Source organism: Anomaloglossus baeobatrachus, unplaced genomic scaffold (genome assembly GCF_048569485.1).
Source record: "Anomaloglossus baeobatrachus isolate aAnoBae1 unplaced genomic scaffold, aAnoBae1.hap1 Scaffold_4795, whole genome shotgun sequence".
NCBI classification, from domain to species: Eukaryota; Metazoa; Chordata; class Amphibia; order Anura; family Aromobatidae; genus Anomaloglossus; species Anomaloglossus baeobatrachus.
The window spans coordinates 1-22,411 of NW_027444141.1; the positions used below are offsets into that span (position 1 = coordinate 1).

At 46.8% G+C, this 22,411-nt stretch overlaps 13 non-coding genes and 1 pseudogene across 13 annotated transcripts; all 14 read right to left on the bottom strand.

Moving 5' to 3' along the window:
* Positions 1–901: 901 nt before the first annotated feature.
* Positions 902–1,092, bottom strand: LOC142281693 (U2 spliceosomal RNA). The gene has a single exon (XR_012743737.1). It is a non-coding gene; the product is annotated as a U2 spliceosomal RNA (small nuclear RNA).
* A 1,386-nt stretch (positions 1,093–2,478) lies between these two features.
* LOC142281705 (U2 spliceosomal RNA) lies at positions 2,479–2,669 on the bottom strand. Its single transcript, XR_012743748.1, has one exon. It is a non-coding gene; the product is annotated as a U2 spliceosomal RNA (small nuclear RNA).
* A 1,387-nt stretch (positions 2,670–4,056) lies between these two features.
* LOC142281709 (U2 spliceosomal RNA) lies at positions 4,057–4,247 on the bottom strand. Its single transcript, XR_012743751.1, has one exon. It is a non-coding gene; the product is annotated as a U2 spliceosomal RNA (small nuclear RNA).
* A 1,387-nt stretch (positions 4,248–5,634) lies between these two features.
* On the bottom strand, positions 5,635–5,825 carry LOC142281710 (U2 spliceosomal RNA). Its single transcript, XR_012743752.1, has one exon. It is a non-coding gene; the product is annotated as a U2 spliceosomal RNA (small nuclear RNA).
* Positions 5,826–7,212: 1,387 nt separating this feature from the next.
* Positions 7,213–7,403, bottom strand: LOC142281711 (U2 spliceosomal RNA). The gene has a single exon (XR_012743753.1). It is a non-coding gene; the product is annotated as a U2 spliceosomal RNA (small nuclear RNA).
* Positions 7,404–8,790: 1,387 nt separating this feature from the next.
* LOC142281694 (U2 spliceosomal RNA) lies at positions 8,791–8,981 on the bottom strand. The gene has a single exon (XR_012743738.1). It is a non-coding gene; the product is annotated as a U2 spliceosomal RNA (small nuclear RNA).
* Positions 8,982–10,368: 1,387 nt separating this feature from the next.
* Positions 10,369–10,559, bottom strand: LOC142281695 (U2 spliceosomal RNA). Its single transcript, XR_012743739.1, has one exon. It is a non-coding gene; the product is annotated as a U2 spliceosomal RNA (small nuclear RNA).
* A 1,387-nt stretch (positions 10,560–11,946) lies between these two features.
* On the bottom strand, positions 11,947–12,137 carry LOC142281696 (U2 spliceosomal RNA). Its single transcript, XR_012743740.1, has one exon. It is a non-coding gene; the product is annotated as a U2 spliceosomal RNA (small nuclear RNA).
* A 1,387-nt stretch (positions 12,138–13,524) lies between these two features.
* Positions 13,525–13,715, bottom strand: LOC142281697 (U2 spliceosomal RNA). The gene has a single exon (XR_012743741.1). It is a non-coding gene; the product is annotated as a U2 spliceosomal RNA (small nuclear RNA).
* A 1,387-nt stretch (positions 13,716–15,102) lies between these two features.
* Positions 15,103–15,295, bottom strand: LOC142281707 (U2 spliceosomal RNA). Its single transcript, XR_012743750.1, has one exon. It is a non-coding gene; the product is annotated as a U2 spliceosomal RNA (small nuclear RNA).
* A 701-nt stretch (positions 15,296–15,996) lies between these two features.
* On the bottom strand, positions 15,997–16,138 carry LOC142281708 (U2 spliceosomal RNA; annotated as a pseudogene).
* Positions 16,139–17,525: 1,387 nt separating this feature from the next.
* LOC142281699 (U2 spliceosomal RNA) lies at positions 17,526–17,716 on the bottom strand. Its single transcript, XR_012743742.1, has one exon. It is a non-coding gene; the product is annotated as a U2 spliceosomal RNA (small nuclear RNA).
* A 1,387-nt stretch (positions 17,717–19,103) lies between these two features.
* Positions 19,104–19,296, bottom strand: LOC142281706 (U2 spliceosomal RNA). The gene has a single exon (XR_012743749.1). It is a non-coding gene; the product is annotated as a U2 spliceosomal RNA (small nuclear RNA).
* A 2,189-nt stretch (positions 19,297–21,485) lies between these two features.
* LOC142281700 (U2 spliceosomal RNA) lies at positions 21,486–21,676 on the bottom strand. Its single transcript, XR_012743743.1, has one exon. It is a non-coding gene; the product is annotated as a U2 spliceosomal RNA (small nuclear RNA).
* Positions 21,677–22,411: the final 735 nt, after the last annotated feature.

Sequence of the window (22,411 nt, forward strand, 5' to 3'; positions counted from 1 at the left end):
ACCCTCCCACCCAAAGAACAACTTCTTCTGCGCAGCTTGTTTTCTAGGCAGCAGCGCTATTGTGATGTCATCGGGGGGCATTGTGACAAGCCGCCAGTGTTCCGTCTCTTCATGTTGTGCACAGTTCAAACGGAAAATACATCAACAGGCAGACTACAGAAAAGCTTACTATCAAAGGTTAGAGGGGGGCTTTCTCAGAGGGCTTTTTACAGTTTTTCTATTCCCAATTAGCCGTTTAAGTGTACTTATTGAAAGTAGTAATTCTTTCATAGGCCGCCCTTTCTTAGTATTTGACGTTCCTTATATTGCGGTATGAGGCTTCGCAGTAGGTTGCAAACATTCATCACCCATGACTGTCCCCAATTGAGCTCAGAAGCTCAATGTCTATCATGACCTCTCTTTTAGAATGTCCAAGAGCAAGCAAACTATTCCTCCAGGAGAGGGCGCCAACAGACTACTAAAGAGATCATCATTACTCAAAGAAAACCCCAAAAACCAATGCATGATAGGAATAAACAGGTAACTTTCTTTGGAGTGGAAGCGGAGAGATCGCACCAGATGCCAATTCTAGATCTTATCACACCTGTGGTCACTGCAGCAGCAGGTGAATCCACTTTGTCCAAAAGGGATCTATTCCATTCAATTGCAAATGATCTAGATAAGACAGAGAACTGCAGCACGGGGACATAGCCGAGTTGGTCAGGTTGAGTGGTGATGAGTTTGCTATTTGGATGAATAAAGAAAGTCAAAAGTGTGAAAGATAAAAAACAAAAGGAGGAAGTGTGAAAAGTGAATGGGCCAAATTGAGGTGCATATGAAGACGTATGCTTTCTTCCAATTCATTAAATCGGGCTAATATGAATCAGGTGAATTGAGTTCTGCTTTTGGAAACTGGGTTAAGAAGGGGTGCACCGTTCCTGGAGGTACTGCAATACCAGGTCAATGCGTGGAGTGGACAGAGCAAGCTCTTTTTCCATCTCCCTGTTCTAAAAATCCATTTAATATATGGTCCCCAGATAGGGGACGTATCAGATATTAAACTGATAAGAACAGATACTACACTTGATCTTAGCCAAAAGGCCGAGAAGCGATAACCAGAATTGGTTTGGGCCTCGAGTGGCACCCTGGCCTATGCCGGACACATCTTAGGGAGAGAGAGCGAGAGGGAGACAAACCCACGCCTACACAAGACATTTTGTCACCCAAGCCAACCCTTGAAAAGGCTGCTTTGCAGAGCAAAAACAAGAAGAATGGTGCGTTTTGCAGCCGCCGCCCACTGCAATGAATCTGAATAACTCCTCCTTTAGGGCGCAAGCAACTCCCCTCCCCCTTGCAGTCTTTCCAATTCACGATACAAAAAGACGGACAGGACAGGTTGCCTGACTTTCCGTCACTGCCACCCTTTGCCATCCTTACCCGTAGAAAGCCCTTTCATCATCCCCAAACCCTAATCTTTTCCCTTTCCTTCCCAGCCCCCAAACCCTGCCCTCTGTACCTTTCTCACCACCCGCTTCCCTTCTCCTGTCATCCCCCTACCACCCGGGAAAAAAAGAGATTGCCCCCTCCTTCCACTAGCCCACCCTCCCACCCAAAGAACAACTTCTTCTGCGCAGCTTGTTTTCTAGGCAGCAGCGCTATTGTGATGTCATCGGGGGGCATTGTGACAAGCCGCCAGTGTTCCGTCTCTTCATGTTGTGCACAGTTCAAACGGAAAATACATCAACAGGCAGACTACAGAAAAGCTTACTATCAAAGGTTAGAGGGGGGCTTTCTCAGAGGGCTTTTTACAGTTTTTCTATTCCCAATTAGCCGTTTAAGTGTACTTATTGAAAGTAGTAATTCTTTCATAGGCCGCCCTTTCTTAGTATTTGACGTTCCTTATATTGCGGTATGAGGCTTCGCAGTAGGTTGCAAACATTCATCACCCATGACTGTCCCCAATTGAGCTCAGAAGCTCAATGTCTATCATGACCTCTCTTTTAGAATGTCCAAGAGCAAGCAAACTATTCCTCCAGGAGAGGGCGCCAACAGACTACTAAAGAGATCATCATTACTCAAAGAAAACCCCAAAAACCAATGCATGATAGGAATAAACAGGTAACTTTCTTTGGAGTGGAAGCGGAGAGATCGCACCAGATGCCAATTCTAGATCTTATCACACCTGTGGTCACTGCAGCAGCAGGTGAATCCACTTTGTCCAAAAGGGATCTATTCCATTCAATTGCAAATGATCTAGATAAGACAGAGAACTGCAGCACGGGGACATAGCCGAGTTGGTCAGGTTGAGTGGTGATGAGTTTGCTATTTGGATGAATAAAGAAAGTCAAAAGTGTGAAGATAAAAAACAAAAGGAGGAAGTGTGAAAAGTGAATGGGCCAAATTGAGGTGCATATGAAGACGTATGCTTTCTTCCAATTCATTAAATCGGGCTAATATGAATCAGGTGAATTGAGTTCTGCTTTTGGAAACTGGGTTAAGAAGGGGTGCACCGTTCCTGGAGGTACTGCAATACCAGGTCAATGCGTGGAGTGGACAGAGCAAGCTCTTTTTCCATCTCCCTGTTCTAAAAATCCATTTAATATATGGTCCCCAGATAGGGGACGTATCAGATATTAAACTGATAAGAACAGATACTACACTTGATCTTAGCCAAAAGGCCGAGAAGCGATAACCAGAATTGGTTTGGGCCTCGAGTGGCACCCTGGCCTATGCCGGACACATCTTAGGGAGAGAGAGCGAGAGGGAGACAAACCCACGCCTACACAAGACATTTTGTCACCCAAGCCAACCCTTGAAAAGGCTGCTTTGCAGAGCAAAAACAAGAAGAATGGTGCGTTTTGCAGCCGCCGCCCACTGCAATGAATCTGAATAACTCCTCCTTTAGGGCGCAAGCAACTCCCCTCCCCCTTGCAGTCTTTCCAATTCACGATACAAAAAGACGGACAGGACAGGTTGCCTGACTTTCCGTCACTGCCACCCTTTGCCATCCTTACCCGTAGAAAGCCCTTTCATCATCCCCAAACCCTAATCTTTTCCCTTTCCTTCCCAGCCCCCAAACCCTGCCCTCTGTACCTTTCTCACCACCCGCTTCCCTTCTCCTGTCATCCCCCTACCACCCGGGAAAAAAAGAGATTGCCCCCTCCTTCCACTAGCCCACCCTCCCACCCAAAGAACAACTTCTTCTGCGCAGCTTGTTTTCTAGGCAGCAGCGCTATTGTGATGTCATCGGGGGGCATTGTGACAAGCCGCCAGTGTTCCGTCTCTTCATGTTGTGCACAGTTCAAACGGAAAATACATCAACAGGCAGACTACAGAAAAGCTTACTATCAAAGGTTAGAGGGGGGCTTTCTCAGAGGGCTTTTTACAGTTTTTCTATTCCCAATTAGCCGTTTAAGTGTACTTATTGAAAGTAGTAATTCTTTCATAGGCCGCCCTTTCTTAGTATTTGACGTTCCTTATATTGCGGTATGAGGCTTCGCAGTAGGTTGCAAACATTCATCACCCATGACTGTCCCCAATTGAGCTCAGAAGCTCAATGTCTATCATGACCTCTCTTTTAGAATGTCCAAGAGCAAGCAAACTATTCCTCCAGGAGAGGGCGCCAACAGACTACTAAAGAGATCATCATTACTCAAAGAAAACCCCAAAAACCAATGCATGATAGGAATAAACAGGTAACTTTCTTTGGAGTGGAAGCGGAGAGATCGCACCAGATGCCAATTCTAGATCTTATCACACCTGTGGTCACTGCAGCAGCAGGTGAATCCACTTTGTCCAAAAGGGATCTATTCCATTCAATTGCAAATGATCTAGATAAGACAGAGAACTGCAGCACGGGGACATAGCCGAGTTGGTCAGGTTGAGTGGTGATGAGTTTGCTATTTGGATGAATAAAGAAAGTCAAAAGTGTGAAAGATAAAAAACAAAAGGAGGAAGTGTGAAAAGTGAATGGGCCAAATTGAGGTGCATATGAAGACGTATGCTTTCTTCCAATTCATTAAATCGGGCTAATATGAATCAGGTGAATTGAGTTCTGCTTTTGGAAACTGGGTTAAGAAGGGGTGCACCGTTCCTGGAGGTACTGCAATACCAGGTCAATGCGTGGAGTGGACAGAGCAAGCTCTTTTTCCATCTCCCTGTTCTAAAAATCCATTTAATATATGGTCCCCAGATAGGGGACGTATCAGATATTAAACTGATAAGAACAGATACTACACTTGATCTTAGCCAAAAGGCCGAGAAGCGATAACCAGAATTGGTTTGGGCCTCGAGTGGCACCCTGGCCTATGCCGGACACATCTTAGGGAGAGAGAGCGAGAGGGAGACAAACCCACGCCTACACAAGACATTTTGTCACCCAAGCCAACCCTTGAAAAGGCTGCTTTGCAGAGCAAAAACAAGAAGAATGGTGCGTTTTGCAGCCGCCGCCCACTGCAATGAATCTGAATAACTCCTCCTTTAGGGCGCAAGCAACTCCCCTCCCCCTTGCAGTCTTTCCAATTCACGATACAAAAAGACGGACAGGACAGGTTGCCTGACTTTCCGTCACTGCCACCCTTTGCCATCCTTACCCGTAGAAAGCCCTTTCATCATCCCCAAACCCTAATCTTTTCCCTTTCCTTCCCAGCCCCCAAACCCTGCCCTCTGTACCTTTCTCACCACCCGCTTCCCTTCTCCTGTCATCCCCCTACCACCCGGGAAAAAAAGAGATTGCCCCCTCCTTCCACTAGCCCACCCTCCCACCCAAAGAACAACTTCTTCTGCGCAGCTTGTTTTCTAGGCAGCAGCGCTATTGTGATGTCATCGGGGGGCATTGTGACAAGCCGCCAGTGTTCCGTCTCTTCATGTTGTGCACAGTTCAAACGGAAAATACATCAACAGGCAGACTACAGAAAAGCTTACTATCAAAGGTTAGAGGGGGGCTTTCTCAGAGGGCTTTTTACAGTTTTTCTATTCCCAATTAGCCGTTTAAGTGTACTTATTGAAAGTAGTAATTCTTTCATAGGCCGCCCTTTCTTAGTATTTGACGTTCCTTATATTGCGGTATGAGGCTTCGCAGTAGGTTGCAAACATTCATCACCCATGACTGTCCCCAATTGAGCTCAGAAGCTCAATGTCTATCATGACCTCTCTTTTAGAATGTCCAAGAGCAAGCAAACTATTCCTCCAGGAGAGGGCGCCAACAGACTACTAAAGAGATCATCATTACTCAAAGAAAACCCCAAAAACCAATGCATGATAGGAATAAACAGGTAACTTTCTTTGGAGTGGAAGCGGAGAGATCGCACCAGATGCCAATTCTAGATCTTATCACACCTGTGGTCACTGCAGCAGCAGGTGAATCCACTTTGTCCAAAAGGGATCTATTCCATTCAATTGCAAATGATCTAGATAAGACAGAGAACTGCAGCACGGGGACATAGCCGAGTTGGTCAGGTTGAGTGGTGATGAGTTTGCTATTTGGATGAATAAAGAAAGTCAAAAGTGTGAAAGATAAAAAACAAAAGGAGGAAGTGTGAAAAGTGAATGGGCCAAATTGAGGTGCATATGAAGACGTATGCTTTCTTCCAATTCATTAAATCGGGCTAATATGAATCAGGTGAATTGAGTTCTGCTTTTGGAAACTGGGTTAAGAAGGGGTGCACCGTTCCTGGAGGTACTGCAATACCAGGTCAATGCGTGGAGTGGACAGAGCAAGCTCTTTTTCCATCTCCCTGTTCTAAAAATCCATTTAATATATGGTCCCCAGATAGGGGACGTATCAGATATTAAACTGATAAGAACAGATACTACACTTGATCTTAGCCAAAAGGCCGAGAAGCGATAACCAGAATTGGTTTGGGCCTCGAGTGGCACCCTGGCCTATGCCGGACACATCTTAGGGAGAGAGAGCGAGAGGGAGACAAACCCACGCCTACACAAGACATTTTGTCACCCAAGCCAACCCTTGAAAAGGCTGCTTTGCAGAGCAAAAACAAGAAGAATGGTGCGTTTTGCAGCCGCCGCCCACTGCAATGAATCTGAATAACTCCTCCTTTAGGGCGCAAGCAACTCCCCTCCCCCTTGCAGTCTTTCCAATTCACGATACAAAAAGACGGACAGGACAGGTTGCCTGACTTTCCGTCACTGCCACCCTTTGCCATCCTTACCCGTAGAAAGCCCTTTCATCATCCCCAAACCCTAATCTTTTCCCTTTCCTTCCCAGCCCCCAAACCCTGCCCTCTGTACCTTTCTCACCACCCGCTTCCCTTCTCCTGTCATCCCCCTACCACCCGGGAAAAAAAGAGATTGCCCCCTCCTTCCACTAGCCCACCCTCCCACCCAAAGAACAACTTCTTCTGCGCAGCTTGTTTTCTAGGCAGCAGCGCTATTGTGATGTCATCGGGGGGCATTGTGACAAGCCGCCAGTGTTCCGTCTCTTCATGTTGTGCACAGTTCAAACGGAAAATACATCAACAGGCAGACTACAGAAAAGCTTACTATCAAAGGTTAGAGGGGGGCTTTCTCAGAGGGCTTTTTACAGTTTTTCTATTCCCAATTAGCCGTTTAAGTGTACTTATTGAAAGTAGTAATTCTTTCATAGGCCGCCCTTTCTTAGTATTTGACGTTCCTTATATTGCGGTATGAGGCTTCGCAGTAGGTTGCAAACATTCATCACCCATGACTGTCCCCAATTGAGCTCAGAAGCTCAATGTCTATCATGACCTCTCTTTTAGAATGTCCAAGAGCAAGCAAACTATTCCTCCAGGAGAGGGCGCCAACAGACTACTAAAGAGATCATCATTACTCAAAGAAAACCCCAAAAACCAATGCATGATAGGAATAAACAGGTAACTTTCTTTGGAGTGGAAGCGGAGAGATCGCACCAGATGCCAATTCTAGATCTTATCACACCTGTGGTCACTGCAGCAGCAGGTGAATCCACTTTGTCCAAAAGGGATCTATTCCATTCAATTGCAAATGATCTAGATAAGACAGAGAACTGCAGCACGGGGACATAGCCGAGTTGGTCAGGTTGAGTGGTGATGAGTTTGCTATTTGGATGAATAAAGAAAGTCAAAAGTGTGAAAGATAAAAAACAAAAGGAGGAAGTGTGAAAAGTGAATGGGCCAAATTGAGGTGCATATGAAGACGTATGCTTTCTTCCAATTCATTAAATCGGGCTAATATGAATCAGGTGAATTGAGTTCTGCTTTTGGAAACTGGGTTAAGAAGGGGTGCACCGTTCCTGGAGGTACTGCAATACCAGGTCAATGCGTGGAGTGGACAGAGCAAGCTCTTTTTCCATCTCCCTGTTCTAAAAATCCATTTAATATATGGTCCCCAGATAGGGGACGTATCAGATATTAAACTGATAAGAACAGATACTACACTTGATCTTAGCCAAAAGGCCGAGAAGCGATAACCAGAATTGGTTTGGGCCTCGAGTGGCACCCTGGCCTATGCCGGACACATCTTAGGGAGAGAGAGCGAGAGGGAGACAAACCCACGCCTACACAAGACATTTTGTCACCCAAGCCAACCCTTGAAAAGGCTGCTTTGCAGAGCAAAAACAAGAAGAATGGTGCGTTTTGCAGCCGCCGCCCACTGCAATGAATCTGAATAACTCCTCCTTTAGGGCGCAAGCAACTCCCCTCCCCCTTGCAGTCTTTCCAATTCACGATACAAAAAGACGGACAGGACAGGTTGCCTGACTTTCCGTCACTGCCACCCTTTGCCATCCTTACCCGTAGAAAGCCCTTTCATCATCCCCAAACCCTAATCTTTTCCCTTTCCTTCCCAGCCCCCAAACCCTGCCCTCTGTACCTTTCTCACCACCCGCTTCCCTTCTCCTGTCATCCCCCTACCACCCGGGAAAAAAAGAGATTGCCCCCTCCTTCCACTAGCCCACCCTCCCACCCAAAGAACAACTTCTTCTGCGCAGCTTGTTTTCTAGGCAGCAGCGCTATTGTGATGTCATCGGGGGGCATTGTGACAAGCCGCCAGTGTTCCGTCTCTTCATGTTGTGCACAGTTCAAACGGAAAATACATCAACAGGCAGACTACAGAAAAGCTTACTATCAAAGGTTAGAGGGGGGCTTTCTCAGAGGGCTTTTTACAGTTTTTCTATTCCCAATTAGCCGTTTAAGTGTACTTATTGAAAGTAGTAATTCTTTCATAGGCCGCCCTTTCTTAGTATTTGACGTTCCTTATATTGCGGTATGAGGCTTCGCAGTAGGTTGCAAACATTCATCACCCATGACTGTCCCCAATTGAGCTCAGAAGCTCAATGTCTATCATGACCTCTCTTTTAGAATGTCCAAGAGCAAGCAAACTATTCCTCCAGGAGAGGGCGCCAACAGACTACTAAAGAGATCATCATTACTCAAAGAAAACCCCAAAAACCAATGCATGATAGGAATAAACAGGTAACTTTCTTTGGAGTGGAAGCGGAGAGATCGCACCAGATGCCAATTCTAGATCTTATCACACCTGTGGTCACTGCAGCAGCAGGTGAATCCACTTTGTCCAAAAGGGATCTATTCCATTCAATTGCAAATGATCTAGATAAGACAGAGAACTGCAGCACGGGGACATAGCCGAGTTGGTCAGGTTGAGTGGTGATGAGTTTGCTATTTGGATGAATAAAGAAAGTCAAAAGTGTGAAAGATAAAAAACAAAAGGAGGAAGTGTGAAAAGTGAATGGGCCAAATTGAGGTGCATATGAAGACGTATGCTTTCTTCCAATTCATTAAATCGGGCTAATATGAATCAGGTGAATTGAGTTCTGCTTTTGGAAACTGGGTTAAGAAGGGGTGCACCGTTCCTGGAGGTACTGCAATACCAGGTCAATGCGTGGAGTGGACAGAGCAAGCTCTTTTTCCATCTCCCTGTTCTAAAAATCCATTTAATATATGGTCCCCAGATAGGGGACGTATCAGATATTAAACTGATAAGAACAGATACTACACTTGATCTTAGCCAAAAGGCCGAGAAGCGATAACCAGAATTGGTTTGGGCCTCGAGTGGCACCCTGGCCTATGCCGGACACATCTTAGGGAGAGAGAGCGAGAGGGAGACAAACCCACGCCTACACAAGACATTTTGTCACCCAAGCCAACCCTTGAAAAGGCTGCTTTGCAGAGCAAAAACAAGAAGAATGGTGCGTTTTGCAGCCGCCGCCCACTGCAATGAATCTGAATAACTCCTCCTTTAGGGCGCAAGCAACTCCCCTCCCCCTTGCAGTCTTTCCAATTCACGATACAAAAAGACGGACAGGACAGGTTGCCTGACTTTCCGTCACTGCCACCCTTTGCCATCCTTACCCGTAGAAAGCCCTTTCATCATCCCCAAACCCTAATCTTTTCCCTTTCCTTCCCAGCCCCCAAACCCTGCCCTCTGTACCTTTCTCACCACCCGCTTCCCTTCTCCTGTCATCCCCCTACCACCCGGGAAAAAAAGAGATTGCCCCCTCCTTCCACTAGCCCACCCTCCCACCCAAAGAACAACTTCTTCTGCGCAGCTTGTTTTCTAGGCAGCAGCGCTATTGTGATGTCATCGGGGGGCATTGTGACAAGCCGCCAGTGTTCCGTCTCTTCATGTTGTGCACAGTTCAAACGGAAAATACATCAACAGGCAGACTACAGAAAAGCTTACTATCAAAGGTTAGAGGGGGGCTTTCTCAGAGGGCTTTTTACAGTTTTTCTATTCCCAATTAGCCGTTTAAGTGTACTTATTGAAAGTAGTAATTCTTTCATAGGCCGCCCTTTCTTAGTATTTGACGTTCCTTATATTGCGGTATGAGGCTTCGCAGTAGGTTGCAAACATTCATCACCCATGACTGTCCCCAATTGAGCTCAGAAGCTCAATGTCTATCATGACCTCTCTTTTAGAATGTCCAAGAGCAAGCAAACTATTCCTCCAGGAGAGGGCGCCAACAGACTACTAAAGAGATCATCATTACTCAAAGAAAACCCCAAAAACCAATGCATGATAGGAATAAACAGGTAACTTTCTTTGGAGTGGAAGCGGAGAGATCGCACCAGATGCCAATTCTAGATCTTATCACACCTGTGGTCACTGCAGCAGCAGGTGAATCCACTTTGTCCAAAAGGGATCTATTCCATTCAATTGCAAATGATCTAGATAAGACAGAGAACTGCAGCACGGGGACATAGCCGAGTTGGTCAGGTTGAGTGGTGATGAGTTTGCTATTTGGATGAATAAAGAAAGTCAAAAGTGTGAAAGATAAAAAACAAAAGGAGGAAGTGTGAAAAGTGAATGGGCCAAATTGAGGTGCATATGAAGACGTATGCTTTCTTCCAATTCATTAAATCGGGCTAATATGAATCAGGTGAATTGAGTTCTGCTTTTGGAAACTGGGTTAAGAAGGGGTGCACCGTTCCTGGAGGTACTGCAATACCAGGTCAATGCGTGGAGTGGACAGAGCAAGCTCTTTTTCCATCTCCCTGTTCTAAAAATCCATTTAATATATGGTCCCCAGATAGGGGACGTATCAGATATTAAACTGATAAGAACAGATACTACACTTGATCTTAGCCAAAAGGCCGAGAAGCGATAACCAGAATTGGTTTGGGCCTCGAGTGGCACCCTGGCCTATGCCGGACACATCTTAGGGAGAGAGAGCGAGAGGGAGACAAACCCACGCCTACACAAGACATTTTGTCACCCAAGCCAACCCTTGAAAAGGCTGCTTTGCAGAGCAAAAACAAGAAGAATGGTGCGTTTTGCAGCCGCCGCCCACTGCAATGAATCTGAATAACTCCTCCTTTAGGGCGCAAGCAACTCCCCTCCCCCTTGCAGTCTTTCCAATTCACGATACAAAAAGACGGACAGGACAGGTTGCCTGACTTTCCGTCACTGCCACCCTTTGCCATCCTTACCCGTAGAAAGCCCTTTCATCATCCCCAAACCCTAATCTTTTCCCTTTCCTTCCCAGCCCCCAAACCCTGCCCTCTGTACCTTTCTCACCACCCGCTTCCCTTCTCCTGTCATCCCCCTACCACCCGGGAAAAAAAGAGATTGCCCCCTCCTTCCACTAGCCCACCCTCCCACCCAAAGAACAACTTCTTCTGCGCAGCTTGTTTTCTAGGCAGCAGCGCTATTGTGATGTCATCGGGGGGCATTGTGACAAGCCGCCAGTGTTCCGTCTCTTCATGTTGTGCACAGTTCAAACGGAAAATACATCAACAGGCAGACTACAGAAAAGCTTACTATCAAAGGTTAGAGGGGGGCTTTCTCAGAGGGCTTTTTACAGTTTTTCTATTCCCAATTAGCCGTTTAAGTGTACTTATTGAAAGTAGTAATTCTTTCATAGGCCGCCCTTTCTTAGTATTTGACGTTCCTTATATTGCGGTATGAGGCTTCGCAGTAGGTTGCAAACATTCATCACCCATGACTGTCCCCAATTGAGCTCAGAAGCTCAATGTCTATCATGACCTCTCTTTTAGAATGTCCAAGAGCAAGCAAACTATTCCTCCAGGAGAGGGCGCCAACAGACTACTAAAGAGATCATCATTACTCAAAGAAAACCCCAAAAACCAATGCATGATAGGAATAAACAGGTAACTTTCTTTGGAGTGGAAGCGGAGAGATCGCACCAGATGCCAATTCTAGATCTTATCACACCTGTGGTCACTGCAGCAGCAGGTGAATCCACTTTGTCCAAAAGGGATCTATTCCATTCAATTGCAAATGATCTAGATAAGACAGAGAACTGCAGCACGGGGACATAGCCGAGTTGGTCAGGTTGAGTGGTGATGAGTTTGCTATTTGGATGAATAAAGAAAGTCAAAAGTGTGAAAGATAAAAAACAAAAGGAGGAAGTGTGAAAAGTGAATGGGCCAAATTGAGGTGCATATGAAGACGTATGCTTTCTTCCAATTCATTAAATCGGGCTAATATGAATCAGGTGAATTGAGTTCTGCTTTTGGAAACTGGGTTAAGAAGGGGTGCACCGTTCCTGGAGGTACTGCAATACCAGGTCAATGCGTGGAGTGGACAGAGCAAGCTCTTTTTCCATCTCCCTGTTCTAAAAATCCATTTAATATATGGTCCCCAGATAGGGGACGTATCAGATATTAAACTGATAAGAACAGATACTACACTTGATCTTAGCCAAAAGGCCGAGAAGCGATAACCAGAATTGGTTTGGGCCTCGAGTGGCACCCTGGCCTATGCCGGACACATCTTAGGGAGAGAGAGCGAGAGGGAGACAAACCCACGCCTACACAAGACATTTTGTCACCCAAGCCAACCCTTGAAAAGGCTGCTTTGCAGAGCAAAAACAAGAAGAATGGTGCGTTTTGCAGCCGCCGCCCACTGCAATGAATCTGAATAACTCCTCCTTTAGGGCGCAAGCAACTCCCCTCCCCCTTGCAGTCTTTCCAATTCACGATACAAAAAGACGGACAGGACAGGTTGCCTGACTTTCCGTCACTGCCACCCTTTGCCATCCTTACCCGTAGAAAGCCCTTTCATCATCCCCAAACCCTAATCTTTTCCCTTTCCTTCCCAGCCCCCAAACCCTGCCCTCTGTACCTTTCTCACCACCCGCTTCCCTTCTCCTGTCATCCCCCTACCACCCGGGAAAAAAAGAGATTGCCCCCTCCTTCCACTAGCCCACCCTCCCACCCAAAGAACAACTTCTTCTGCGCAGCTTGTTTTCTAGGCAGCAGCGCTATTGTGATGTCATCGGGGGGCATTGTGACAAGCCGCCAGTGTTCCGTCTCTTCATGTTGTGCACAGTTCAAACGGAAAATACATCAACAGGCAGACTACAGAAAAGCTTACTATCAAAGGTTAGAGGGGGGCTTTCTCAGAGGGCTTTTTACAGTTTTTCTATTCCCAATTAGCCGTTTAAGTGTACTTATTGAAAGTAGTAATTCTTTCATAGGCCGCCCTTTCTTAGTATTTGACGTTCCTTATATTGCGGTATGAGGCTTCGCAGTAGGTTGCAAACATTCATCACCCATGACTGTCCCCAATTGAGCTCAGAAGCTCAATGTCTATCATGACCTCTCTTTTAGAATGTCCAAGAGCAAGCAAACTATTCCTCCAGGAGAGGGCGCCAACAGACTACTAAAGAGATCATCATTACTCAAAGAAAACCCCAAAAACCAATGCATGATAGGAATAAACAGGTAACTTTCTTTGGAGTGGAAGCGGAGAGATCGCACCAGATGCCAATTCTAGATCTTATCACACCTGTGGTCACTGCAGCAGCAGGTGAATCCACTTTGTCCAAAAGGGATCTATTCCATTCAATTGCAAATGATCTAGATAAGACAGAGAACTGCAGCACGGGGACATAGCCGAGTTGGTCAGGTTGAGTGGTGATGAGTTTGCTATTTGGATGAATAAAGAAAGTCAAAAGTGTGAAAGATAAAAAACAAAAGGAGGAAGTGTGAAAAGTGAATGGGCCAAATTGAGGTGCATATGAAGACGTATGCTTTCTTCCAATTCATTAAATCGGGCTAATATGAATCAGGTGAATTGAGTTCTGCTTTTGGAAACTGGGTTAAGAAGGGGTGCACCGTTCCTGGAGGTACTGCAATACCAGGTCAATGCGTGGAGTGGACAGAGCAAGCTCTTTTTCCATCTCCCTGTTCTAAAAATCCATTTAATATATGGTCCCCAGATAGGGGACGTATCAGATATTAAACTGATAAGAACAGATACTACACTTGATCTTAGCCAAAAGGCCGAGAAGCGATAACCAGAATTGGTTTGGGCCTCGAGTGGCACCCTGGCCTATGCCGGACACATCTTAGGGAGAGAGAGCGAGAGGGAGACAAACCCACGCCTACACAAGACATTTTGTCACCCAAGCCAACCCTTGAAAAGGCTGCTTTGCAGAGCAAAAACAAGAAGAATGGTGCGTTTTGCAGCCGCCGCCCACTGCAATGAATCTGAATAACTCCTCCTTTAGGGCGCAAGCAACTCCCCTCCCCCTTGCAGTCTTTCCAATTCACGATACAAAAAGACGGACAGGACAGGTTGCCTGACTTTCCGTCACTGCCACCCTTTGCCATCCTTACCCGTAGAAAGCCCTTTCATCATCCCCAAACCCTAATCTTTTCCCTTTCCTTCCCAGCCCCCAAACCCTGCCCTCTGTACCTTTCTCACCACCCGCTTCCCTTCTCCTGTCATCCCCCTACCACCCGGGAAAAAAAGAGATTGCCCCCTCCTTCCACTAGCCCACCCTCCCACCCAAAGAACAACTTCTTCTGCGCAGCTTGTTTTCTAGGCAGCAGCGCTATTGTGATGTCATCGGGGGGCATTGTGACAAGCCGCCAGTGTTCCGTCTCTTCATGTTGTGCACAGTTCAAACGGAAAATACATCAACAGGCAGACTACAGAAAAGCTTACTATCAAAGGTTAGAGGGGGGCTTTCTCAGAGGGCTTTTTACAGTTTTTCTATTCCCAATTAGCCGTTTAAGTGTACTTATTGAAAGTAGTAATTCTTTCATAGGCCGCCCTTTCTTAGTATTTGACGTTCCTTATATTGCGGTATGAGGCTTCGCAGTAGGTTGCAAACATTCATCACCCATGACTGTCCCCAATTGAGCTCAGAAGCTCAATGTCTATCATGACCTCTCTTTTAGAATGTCCAAGAGCAAGCAAACTATTCCTCCAGGAGAGGGCGCCAACAGACTACTAAAGAGATCATCATTACTCAAAGAAAACCCCAAAAACCAATGCATGATAGGAATAAACAGGTAACTTTCTTTGGAGTGGAAGCGGAGAGATCGCACCAGATGCCAATTCTAGATCTTATCACACCTGTGGTCACTGCAGCAGCAGGTGAATCCACTTTGTCCAAAAGGGATCTATTCCATTCAATTGCAAATGATCTAGATAAGACAGAGAACTGCAGCACGGGGACATAGCCGAGTTGGTCAGGTTGAGTGGTGATGAGTTTGCTATTTGGATGAATAAAGAAAGTCAAAAGTGTGAAAGATAAAAAACAAAAGGAGGAAGTGTGAAAAGTGAATGGGCCAAATTGAGGTGCATATGAAGACGTATGCTTTCTTCCAATTCATTAAATCGGGCTAATATGAATCAGGTGAATTGAGTTCTGCTTTTGGAAACTGGGTTAAGAAGGGGTGCACCGTTCCTGGAGGTACTGCAATACCAGGTCAATGCGTGGAGTGGACAGAGCAAGCTCTTTTTCCATCTCCCTGTTCTAAAAATCCATTTAATATATGGTCCCCAGATAGGGGACGTATCAGATATTAAACTGATAAGAACAGATTTTTGATTTAATGAAGCTTTCCAAAGCACCGCAAAAAATGCATGACCGAAGTCACACCAAAAACAGTGCAAAGGCTAGGATTCGTGTGGACCCCTCCGTGAGGAGAGGATCCCCAAAAATCAACCCCGTCCCTCCGAGCCAGAAGGCCACAGCAAGGGTCAGGGATCTTCGGTGCTCCCCCAAGCCGAAGCCTGGTTGAGCCTTGTCGTTGCTCCCAGCGTCCACCCAGGCATCTTACCCAAGTGGAGTAGAGAGCTACTAGTTGTTGGTTTCGCAGCCGAAACTGCCCGGACCGTCAACCGGTGTTGGTTTCTCAGCCCAAGGCTAACCGGACCTCCAACCGGGTGTTGGTTTCTCAGCCGAAGCTGACCCGGACCTCCAACCGGGTGTTGGTTTCTCAGCCGAAGCTGACCCGGACCTCCAACCGGGTGTTGGTTTCTCAGCCGAAGCTGACCCGGACCTCCAACCGGGTGTTGGTTTCTCAGCCCAAAGCTGAACGGACCTCCGACCATGATTATAAAAATTTCTCTTCCTAGCCAGAAGGCCGGGATAGAGCAATATGCTCAGAAAGTATGAAAGGGCAAGGTACGGTGTGCTACAGAGCCCAAGGCTTGCCGGGGTCCAAAGCCAGCAAGCTCAGACTCACTCCAGGGTCGTCAATCCTGGGGCACATTGCACCATAGCCCCCACACTTACTCAGTCTAATAGCCTCGATCCTGGTAGGGCCATGGTTTCCTCTAGATGGATATACTATCCTCCCAAAGTACTAACAAGCGCAACCTTCCAGTGTGCATTGCATCATTGTACTAAGATGGCCGGAGCCTTAAACCACCTTTTCGAACGATACTACACTTGATCTTAGCCAAAAGGCCGAGAAGCGATAACCAGAATTGGTTTGGGCCTCGAGTGGCACCCTGGCCTATGCCGGACACATCTTAGGGAGAGAGAGCGAGAGGGAGACAAACCCACGCCTACACAAGACATTTTGTCACCCAAGCCAACCCTTGAAAAGGCTGCTTTGCAGAGCAAAAACAAGAAGAATGGTGCGTTTTGCAGCCGCCGCCCACTGCAATGAATCTGAATAACTCCTCCTTTAGGGCGCAAGCAACTCCCCTCCCCCTTGCAGTCTTTCCAATTCACGATACAAAAAGACGGACAGGACAGGTTGCCTGACTTTCCGTCACTGCCACCCTTTGCCATCCTTACCCGTAGAAAGCCCTTTCATCATCCCCAAACCCTAATCTTTTCCCTTTCCTTCCCAGCCCCCAAACCCTGCCCTCTGTACCTTTCTCACCACCCGCTTCCCTTCTCCTGTCATCCCCCTACCACCCGGGAAAAAAAGAGATTGCCCCCTCCTTCCACTAGCCCACCCTCCCACCCAAAGAACAACTTCTTCTGCGCAGCTTGTTTTCTAGGCAGCAGCGCTATTGTGATGTCATCGGGGGGCATTGTGACAAGCCGCCAGTGTTCCGTCTCTTCATGTTGTGCACAGTTCAAACGGAAAATACATCAACAGGCAGACTACAGAAAAGCTTACTATCAAAGGTTAGAGGGGGGCTTTCTCAGAGGGCTTTTTACAGTTTTTCTATTCCCAATTAGCCGTTTAAGTGTACTTATTGAAAGTAGTAATTCTTTCATAGGCCGCCCTTTCTTAGTATTTGACGTTCCTTATATTGCGGTATGAGGCTTCGCAGTAGGTTGCAAACATTCATCACCCATGACTGTCCCCAATTGAGCTCAGAAGCTCAATGTCTATCATGACCTCTCTTTTAGAATGTCCAAGAGCAAGCAAACTATTCCTCCAGGAGAGGGCGCCAACAGACTACTAAAGAGATCATCATTACTCAAAGAAAACCCCAAAAACCAATGCATGATAGGAATAAACAGGTAACTTTCTTTGGAGTGGAAGCGGAGAGATCGCACCAGATGCCAATTCTAGATCTTATCACACCTGTGGTCACTGCAGCAGCAGGTGAATCCACTTTGTCCAAAAGGGATCTATTCCATTCAATTGCAAATGATCTAGATAAGACAGAGAACTGCAGCACGGGGACATAGCCGAGTTGGTCAGGTTGAGTGGTGATGAGTTTGCTATTTGGATGAATAAAGAAAGTCAAAAGTGTGAAAGATAAAAAACAAAAGGAGGAAGTGTGAAAAGTGAATGGGCCAAATTGAGGTGCATATGAAGACGTATGCTTTCTTCCAATTCATTAAATCGGGCTAATATGAATCAGGTGAATTGAGTTCTGCTTTTGGAAACTGGGTTAAGAAGGGGTGCACCGTTCCTGGAGGTACTGCAATACCAGGTCAATGCGTGGAGTGGACAGAGCAAGCTCTTTTTCCATCTCCCTGTTCTAAAAATCCATTTAATATATGGTCCCCAGATAGGGGACGTATCAGATATTAAACTGATAAGAACAGATACTACACTTGATCTTAGCCAAAAGGCCGAGAAGCGATAACCAGAATTGGTTTGGGCCTCGAGTGGCACCCTGGCCTATGCCGGACACATCTTAGGGAGAGAGAGCGAGAGGGAGACAAACCCACGCCTACACAAGACATTTTGTCACCCAAGCCAACCCTTGAAAAGGCTGCTTTGCAGAGCAAAAACAAGAAGAATGGTGCGTTTTGCAGCCGCCGCCCACTGCAATGAATCTGAATAACTCCTCCTTTAGGGCGCAAGCAACTCCCCTCCCCCTTGCAGTCTTTCCAATTCACGATACAAAAAGACGGACAGGACAGGTTGCCTGACTTTCCGTCACTGCCACCCTTTGCCATCCTTACCCGTAGAAAGCCCTTTCATCATCCCCAAACCCTAATCTTTTCCCTTTCCTTCCCAGCCCCCAAACCCTGCCCTCTGTACCTTTCTCACCACCCGCTTCCCTTCTCCTGTCATCCCCCTACCACCCGGGAAAAAAAGAGATTGCCCCCTCCTTCCACTAGCCCACCCTCCCACCCAAAGAACAACTTCTTCTGCGCAGCTTGTTTTCTAGGCAGCAGCGCTATTGTGATGTCATCGGGGGGCATTGTGACAAGCCGCCAGTGTTCCGTCTCTTCATGTTGTGCACAGTTCAAACGGAAAATACATCAACAGGCAGACTACAGAAAAGCTTACTATCAAAGGTTAGAGGGGGGCTTTCTCAGAGGGCTTTTTACAGTTTTTCTATTCCCAATTAGCCGTTTAAGTGTACTTATTGAAAGTAGTAATTCTTTCATAGGCCGCCCTTTCTTAGTATTTGACGTTCCTTATATTGCGGTATGAGGCTTCGCAGTAGGTTGCAAACATTCATCACCCATGACTGTCCCCAATTGAGCTCAGAAGCTCAATGTCTATCATGACCTCTCTTTTAGAATGTCCAAGAGCAAGCAAACTATTCCTCCAGGAGAGGGCGCCAACAGACTACTAAAGAGATCATCATTACTCAAAGAAAACCCCAAAAACCAATGCATGATAGGAATAAACAGGTAACTTTCTTTGGAGTGGAAGCGGAGAGATCGCACCAGATGCCAATTCTAGATCTTATCACACCTGTGGTCACTGCAGCAGCAGGTGAATCCACTTTGTCCAAAAGGGATCTATTCCATTCAATTGCAAATGATCTAGATAAGACAGAGAACTGCAGCACGGGGACATAGCCGAGTTGGTCAGGTTGAGTGGTGATGAGTTTGCTATTTGGATGAATAAAGAAAGTCAAAAGTGTGAAAGATAAAAAACAAAAGGAGGAAGTGTGAAAAGTGAATGGGCCAAATTGAGGTGCATATGAAGACGTATGCTTTCTTCCAATTCATTAAATCGGGCTAATATGAATCAGGTGAATTGAGTTCTGCTTTTGGAAACTGGGTTAAGAAGGGGTGCACCGTTCCTGGAGGTACTGCAATACCAGGTCAATGCGTGGAGTGGACAGAGCAAGCTCTTTTTCCATCTCCCTGTTCTAAAAATCCATTTAATATATGGTCCCCAGATAGGGGACGTATCAGATATTAAACTGATAAGAACAGATTTTTGATTTAATGAAGCTTTCCAAAGCACCACAAAAAATGCATGACCGAAGTCACACCAAAAACAGTGCAAAGGCTAGGATTCGTGTGGACCCCACCGTGAGGAGAGGGTCCCCAAAAATCAACCCCGTCCCTCCGAGCCAGAAGGCCACAGCAAGGGTCAGGGATCTTCGGTGCTCTCCCAAGCCGAAGCCTGGTTGAGCCTTGTCGTTGCTCCCAGCGTCCACCCAGGCATCTTACCCAAGTGGAGTAGAGAGCTACTAGTTGTTGGTTTCGCAGCCGAAACTGCCCGGACCGTCAACCGGTGTTGGTTTCTCAGCCCAAGGCTAACCGGACCTCCAACCGGGTGTTGGTTTCTCAGCCGAAGCTGACCCAGACCTCCAACCGGGTGTTGGTTTCTCAGCCGAAGCTGACCCAGACCTCCAACCGGGTGTTAGTTTCTCAGCCCAAAGCTGACCAGACCTCCGACCGGGATTATAAAAATTTCCCTTCCTAGCCAGAAGGCCGGGATAGGGTAATATGCTCAAAAAGTATGAAAAGGCAAGGTACGGTGTGCTACAGAGCCCAAGGCTTGCCGGGGTCCCAAGCCAGCAAGCTCAGACTCACTCCAGGGTCGTCAGTCCTGGGGCACGTTGTACCATAGCCCCCCACCCTTACTCAGTCTAATAGCCTCGATCCTGGTAGGGCCATGTTTTCCTCTAGATGAATATACTATCCACCCAGAGTACTAGCAAGCGCAACCTTCCAGTGTGCATTGTATCATTGTACTAAGGTGGCCTGGAGCTTAAACCACCTCTTCGAACAACACTACACTTGATCTTAGCCAAAAGGCCGAGAAGCGATAACCAGAATTGGTTTGGGCCTCGAGTGGCACCCTGGCCTATGCCGGACACATCTTAGGGAGAGAGAGCGAGAGGGAGACAAACCCACGCCTACACAAGACATTTTGTCACCCAAGCCAACCCTTGAAAAGGCTGCTTTGCAGAGCAAAAACAAGAAGAATGGTGCGTTTTGCAGCCGCCGCCCACTGCAATGAATCTGAATAACTCCTCCTTTAGGGCGCAAGCAACTCCCCTCCCCCTTGCAGTCTTTCCAATTCACGATACAAAAAGACGGACAGGACAGGTTGCCTGACTTTCCGTCACTGCCACCCTTTGCCATCCTTACCCGTAGAAAGCCCTTTCATCATCCCCAAACCCTAATCTTTTCCCTTTCCTTCCCAGCCCCCAAACCCTGCCCTCTGTACCTTTCTCACCACCCGCTTCCCTTCTCCTGTCATCCCCCTACCACCCGGGAAAAAAAGAGATTGCCCCCTCCTTCCACTAGCCCACCCTCCCACCCAAAGAACAACTTCTTCTGCGCAGCTTGTTTTCTAGGCAGCAGCGCTATTGTGATGTCATCGGGGGGCATTGTGACAAGCCGCCAGTGTTCCGTCTCTTCATGTTGTGCACAGTTCAAACGGAAAATACATCAACAGGCAGACTACAGAAAAGCTTACTATCAAAGGTTAGAGGGGGGCTTTCTCAGAGGGCTTTTTACAGTTTTTCTATTCCCAATTAGCCGTTTAAGTGTACTTATTGAAAGTAGTAATTCTTTCATAGGCCGCCCTTTCTTAGTATTTGACGTTCCTTATATTGCGGTATGAGGCTTCGCAGTAGGTTGCAAACATTCATCACCCATGACTGTCCCCAATTGAGCTCAGAAGCTCAATGTCTATCATGACCTCTCTTTTAGAATGTCCAAGAGCAAGCAAACTATTCCTCCAGGAGAGGGCGCCAACAGACTACTAAAGAGATCATCATTACTCAAAGAAAACCCCAAAAACCAATGCATGATAGGAATAAACAGGTAACTTTCTTTGGAGTGGAAGCGGAGAGATCGCACCAGATGCCAATTCTAGATCTTATCACACCTGTGGTCACTGCAGCAGCAGGTGAATCCACTTTGTCCAAAAGGGATCTATTCCATTCAATTGCAAATGATCTAGATAAGACAGAGAACTGCAGCACGGGGACATAGCCGAGTTGGTCAGGTTGAGTGGTGATGAGTTTGCTATTTGGATGAATAAAGAAAGTCAAAAGTGTGAAAGATAAAAAACAAAAGGAGGAAGTGTGAAAAGTGAATGGGCCAAATTGAGGTGCATATGAAGACGTATGCTTTCTTCCAATTCATTAAATCGGGCTAATATGAATCAGGTGAATTGAGTTCTGCTTTTGGAAACTGGGTTAAGAAGGGGTGCACCGTTCCTGGAGGTACTGCAATACCAGGTCAATGCGTGGAGTGGACAGAGCAAGCTCTTTTTCCATCTCCCTGTTCTAAAAATCCATTTAATATATGGTCCCCAGATAGGGGACGTATCAGATATTAAACTGATAAGAACAGATACTACACTTGATCTTAGCCAAAAGGCCGAGAAGCGATAACCAGAATTGGTTTGGGCCTCGAGTGGCACCCTGGCCTATGCCGGACACATCTTAGGGAGAGAGAGCGAGAGGGAGACAAACCCACGCCTACACAAGACATTTTGTCACCCAAGCCAACCCTTGAAAAGGCTGCTTTGCAGAGCAAAAACAAGAAGAATGGTGCGTTTTGCAGCCGCCGCCCACTGCAATGAATCTGAATAACTCCTCCTTTAGGGCGCAAGCAACTCCCCTCCCCCTTGCAGTCTTTCCAATTCACGATACAAAAAGACGGACAGGACAGGTTGCCTGACTTTCCGTCACTGCCACCCTTTGCCATCCTTACCCGTAGAAAGCCCTTTCATCATCCCCAAACCCTAATCTTTTCCCTTTCCTTCCCAGCCCCCAAACCCTGCCCTCTGTACCTTTCTCACCACCCGCTTCCCTTCTCCTGTCATCCCCCTACCACCCGGGAAAAAAAGAGATTGCCCCCTCCTTCCACTAGCCCACCCTCCCACCCAAAGAACAACTTCTTCTGCGCAGCTTGTTTTCTAGGCAGCAGCGCTATTGTGATGTCATCGGGGGGCATTGTGACAAGCCGCCAGTGTTCCGTCTCTTCATGTTGTGCACAGTTCAAACGGAAAATACATCAACAGGCAGACTACAGAAAAGCTTACTATCAAAGGTTAGAGGGGGGCTTTCTCAGAGGGCTTTTTACAGTTTTTCTATTCCCAATTAGCCGTTTAAGTGTACTTAT